This window comes from Chrysochloris asiatica, unplaced genomic scaffold (genome assembly GCF_000296735.1).
Source record: "Chrysochloris asiatica unplaced genomic scaffold, ChrAsi1.0 scaffold00254, whole genome shotgun sequence".
Classification (NCBI taxonomy): domain Eukaryota; kingdom Metazoa; phylum Chordata; class Mammalia; order Afrosoricida; family Chrysochloridae; genus Chrysochloris; species Chrysochloris asiatica.
The window spans coordinates 3,462,199-3,467,908 of NW_006408772.1; the positions used below are offsets into that span (position 1 = coordinate 3,462,199).

At 40.7% G+C, this 5,710-nt stretch overlaps 1 pseudogene; it reads right to left on the reverse strand.

Moving 5' to 3' along the window:
• Positions 1-1,011: 1,011 nt before the first annotated feature.
• Positions 1,012-5,710, reverse strand: part of LOC102838301 — a 41,811-nt pseudogene continuing 37,112 nt past the window's right edge.

Genomic DNA, 5,710 nt, shown 5'->3' on the forward strand with positions numbered 1-5,710 from the left:
TGATTTTGAATGATAGAGCATTCCAGGTGAACATGCTTTACTAAGTGCTATTGTCCTCCCTATATATCTATCTATTGCTTGGCCACAAGGGTGAGTTCCTTTCCACACCTGAAGGGTGGTTGAGGGCCACAGTCTCTACTCCAGTCTCTTTCTGACCAGTAATCCTGGTCATTTTTTATAATTTTGAGTTTTGTTCTATATTTTCTCCACCTCTGTCTGAGAACTTCTGACGATTCCTTCCAAGGCAGTTAGTTGTTAGTGGTAGCTGGGCACCATCTAGTTCTTCTGGTCTCAGAGTTGTGGAGACGGATGTTCACATGTCCCATTGGTCCATTGGACAAACTGAGTCACACATTCTATTAGTCCATTGGACAACTGATTCAATTCTAATTACTCTTCTTTCTTCTGCACGTAGACCAATATTTGTACCTTACAAGGCCACCTATGAGCTTTTAAGATCCCCAGTGCTATTCACCAAAGTAAAAGAACATTGTTTTTGTGGAATATGTTATGTAACAATAATTTCTGACTTACCCTTGTATAAATGGAGCTCTGGTAGCATAATGGTTATGAATCAGGCTGCTAATCTCAAGGTCGGGAGTTCGAAACTACCAGTTGTTCCGCAGGAGAAAGAGGAGGCTTTCTGCTCCTGTAAAGATTTACAGCCTCGGAGAGCCTGTGTAGGGTCACTATGAGTCAGAACTGACTCCACAGTACTTAACAACAACAACATATGTATGTACAAGGGAGTTTCAAAAATTCAAGGAAAAATTCCATTATCTCTTAATTACATTTTCCCACAGACTTTTGAAGTCACTTCATATTTAAATGAAGCTGTGCTCTAGTTCTAAGTGACTAAATTTCTCATTCAATAAATCAAAAAAGAAAATGTGCTACAGAAATTAATCAGAGACATATTAATAGGTCTTATTCACCATGTACAGGATTCTCTGAAGACAGTAGGTGGTTGCTAGCCAGATGAATGTGAATGACACCAAAAATCAAGGGTCACTAAACATTGATTATCTTGGCCAGCTTCACATCCTCAGTTTCAGAAGACAGCTAGAGGTAAGTGAGATGATGGTGCAGTACATCAATGGCCTTGAGTTCCAGGGGTGTTGCCTGAATACCAAGGTCTTCTAAGCCAGGCAGGTGAGGCAATTTCATATCTATGATCTGAACCCGTTTCACTTTATCCCTCATTGTCCAGGGCTCAAACAGACTCATCTGAAAGACTCTTGCTACCAATTGATAGGCAAAATGTGGCATGGGATACGGGATGAAGTGTCTGTGAGCCACAGCAAAGACATACTGTATCAGAGAAGGTATCGATTTGGTTCAGTGAAGGCCAAGGTTTTCCCTCTGGTGTCTGGATCCTTAACTGCATTAGCAATTCTTTTGGATACATCTACAACATATACTGGTTGTTTCTCTGTCTTCAGGCTCAAGGGAACAAAAGGCACACCACCAAACCAGTAAATATTTGCAAAATAGTTGAGAAATCCATCTTCTCTTAAAAAGATGTCTGATGGCTTTATAATAGTGGCTTCTGGAAATGCATCTCTCATTTCTTTTTCTCCAACAACCTTATTTCTCAGATATCTAGAAGAGCTTTTCTTATTAGCATTCAGATGAGAAACATGAATCAGCTTTTAAACTCCAGCTTCCTTGGGCACCTGAACAATTGCCTGGGGAATCTTCACAAAGATGTCTTCATAATTAAAATTTTAGTTTCCCATTCTTCCCCAACAAGATTGATGACCACATTGCTGTGCTCCACTGCTCTTCAGATGGAATCTCTGTCTCTCCCATTCCATTCCAGGAAGATAATCTAGCCCAAGTCATCCACGGGATGAAGGTGCATGAGGTCATATTTATAACACCAATAGGGTCTAATCACCTGTGACCCCATATGTCCAAGGTGGTTGACAACATATTGGTCCAGGAATCATGTGGCTCCAAACACAGTGGATATGACCCCACTGACTGAGGAATGTCCCCTTTTACCATGAAGCATGAGCACATGAGGAAGCTGGCACAGAGGTGGGCCATGAAACATGGAGGTGGCTGCTGCAGAGATGCCAGAACATGACATTGGAAGGTCCTGGACAACCCAGAGATGTACGGCAGCTGTCTTAGCCTTTCTTTCTTATATTGTATATTGTCTTCCCTTTAAAATATGGATGTAGATGAATGAAAGACTACAGCCTTAAGTAGGGATTGCACCTCAATTTAAAGAAAATAAAAATTACCACAAATGGAGCAGTAAACAACATCACGATAAACAGAGAAAAGATTGAAGTTGTCAAGACTTCATTTTGCTTGGACACATAATCAATGTTTATTGAAGCAACAGTCAAGAAATAAGAGAATGCATTAGTCAAATCTGCTGTACAAGACCTCTTTAAAGTGTTCAAGAGCAAAGATACCATTTTGAGGACTAAGGTGTGACTGATCCAAGTCATTACATTTTCAATAGTCTCATACGCATTGTGAAAATTGTACAACAAATAAGGAAGACCACAGAAGAATTGATGAATTTGAATTATGGTGTTGGTGAATAATATTGAAAGTACCAGACACTGCCAATTGTTGTTGTTGTTAAGTGCCATTGAGTTGGTCTGACTCATAGTGACTCAGTATAGGGTTACCAAGGAGTTACTGGTGAGTTTTAACCACTGACTTGGTGATTCAAACCCACCTTGTGATCCTGTGCTTATCCTACAGCACTGCCAATTGCACAAACAAATCTGCCTTGGAAAAAGTATGGCCAGAATACTTCTGTATATTTTGCTGTTGGATGGAGTATTCTGCATATGCCTATGAGGTCAAATTGGTCAAATTAATTTGTTGTTTAGTTATTTTGTACCTTTGTTGAAGTTCCTCATTAAAAGTGATCTGTCCCTCATTAAAAGTGATGGGGGAACTGAAGAAAAAATTCAAGCCTTGACTTTTGTTATTGAAGGATTCTCTGGGCAAATTATTGAATGATGTATAAAGCATCCAAAGAAGATGGAAGGAATACACAGAGTCACTGTACCAAAAGGAAATGGCTGATGTTCAACAGTTTCAAGAGGCAGCATATGATCAACAAGCAATGATACTGAAGGAAGATGTCCAAGGTGCATTGAAGAAACTGGCAAAGAACTAGGCACCAGGGATTGATGGAATAAAATGCAAATCTTTCAATAAAGTGAGGCAGCACTGGAGGCACTCACTCATCTATGCCAAGAAATTTGGATGACAACTATCTGGCCGTTGTCAATGGAATGAGGAAATCATCAGACAATATCTTTGATATCCTATACAAGTAAAGTTTTACTAAAGGTAATACAGAAACGGCTGCAAGCATACATTGACAGAGAACTTCCAGAGGTTCAGCCTGGATTCAGAAGAGGACATGGAATGAGGGACATCATTGCTGATGTCCGATGGATCGTGCCTGAAAGCAGAGAGTATCATAAAGATGTTTACCTGTGCTTTATTGACTACGCAAAGGCTTTTGATTGTGTGGATAATAACAAGCTATGGACAACATTGCGAAGTATGAGTATTCCAGAACACTTAATTGTGCTCATAAGGAGTCTGTACATGCATCAAGAAGCAGTTGTTCAAACAGAACATGGGAAAACTGAATGGTTTAAAATTAAGAAAGGTGTGCGACAGGATTGTACTTTCACCATACTTTTTCAACTTGTATGCTGAGCAAATAATCCAAGAAGCTGGGTTCTATGAAGAAAAACATGGCATCAGGATTGGAGGAAAACTCATTAACAACCTGAAATATGCAGATGATACAATCTTGCTTGCTGAAAGTGAAGAGGACTTAAAATATTTACTGAGGAAGATCAAAGAGCACAGCCTTCGGTATGGATTCCATTTCAATGTAAAGAAAACAAAAATCCTCACCACTGGACCAATAAACAACATTCTTACCCACGGAGAAAAGATTGAAATTGTCAAGGACTTCATTCTTTTTGGATCAACTTTCAACACTCACGGAAGAAGCAGTCAAGAAATCAGATGATGTATTGCATTAGGTAAATCTGATGCACAAGACCTTTTTTAGTGTTGAAGAACAAAGATGTTAGCTTGAGGACTAAGGTGCACCTGTCTCAAGTGATGGTATTTTCAATAACCTCATATACATGCTAAAGCTGGACAGTGAATAAGGAAGACCGTAGAAGAATTGATGCTTTTGAATTGTGGTGTTGGAGGAGAATACTGAAATGGGCTGTCAAAAGAAGTGTGGCCAGAATGCTCCTTGGAGGCTGCATGGCCAAACTTCGTCTTTCATACTTTGGACATATTGTCAGGAGGGACCAGTTACTGGAACAGGATATCATCATGGAGGGTCAGAGAAAAAGAGGAACACCCCAGCGAGGTGGATTGGCCTCAACATGGAAACAATTGTCAGGTTGGTCCAGGACCAGGCTGTGTTTTGTTCTGTTGTACGTAGGGTCTCCATGAGTTGGTACCGACTCCATGACACCTAACAACAACAACAACAACAGTTGAGTTTTGATTATCAAGCCTTCGAGGCTAGGTCGACTGGGTAGTATCTGCAAATTTGGGTGTTCTTGTGCATCCGCCCTCACTTCATATCAGATGGTTGCTGCATTCTCAGCTCTAGTCCTCCATTGCTTTGTCCTTATCCATCGGCTCAGGAGTCCCCAGGTCTCACCACATTTCGGACTAACCAGCCCTTCCTTTTCTCTATCTCATCTCCAGATGAACAGGGGTCTATGGAATGAAGTTGAACTCAGCCTATTTCTTCATTGCTGTCTTTCTCCCTCTTCTGCTCACCAGTACACCAATGTGGTCGCCAGCAAGCTTACTTACATGCCTGCTTATGTGTTTCTTTTGACTTTCAGTCTTGGATGGGGGTTTGTCCTGAAGGTACTTAATTGTTTTCCTTGATGGCTCCTTGGCAAATAACTTGCTTGTTTTTGTAGTAGTCAGTCAAACTGCAATTTTTATTTTGGATTTTTCCGGCTGATTTTTCTTTCAAGAAGTATCCTCTGTTGCTCTAGCTGTTCCAGGCTGGTGAAGTCTTCTTTCTGATGATGAATGTAACACCACTCTTCTTTAACTTGTCATTCCAGGCATGGTTGTTGTTGTTGTTAGGTTCCATCAAGTTTGTACGGACCCATAGTGACCTTATGCACAGCAGAACGAAACACTGCCCATTCCTTGGTCAACCTCATTATTGTTGCCAATCTTGAGTCCATTGATGCTGCCATGTGGCCAATCCATCTCGTTGGGTGTCTTCCTCTTTTTCTCTGACCCGCCACCTTACCTAACATGATATCCTTCTCCGGTGACTGGTCCCTCCTGACAATATGTTCAAAGTATGAGAGAAAAAGTTTGGCTATCTTGGCCTCCAAGGAGAACTCTAGCTGCACGTCTTCCAAAATGGATCTATTGGTTCTTTTGGCAGCCCATGACACTTTCAATATTCTCCTCCAACACCAGAACTCAAAAGCATCAATTCTTCCATAGTTTTCCGTATTTATTTACTGTCCAGCTTTCCCATGCATATGAGGTTATTGAAAATACCATGGTTTGGATCAGGCTCACCTTAGTCCTCAAGCTGATATCTTTGCTCTTCAACACTTTAAAAAGGTCTTGTGCTGCAGATTTGTCTAATGCAATACATCATTTGATTTCTTGACTGCTGCTTCCGTGAGTGTTGATAGTTGATCCAAGA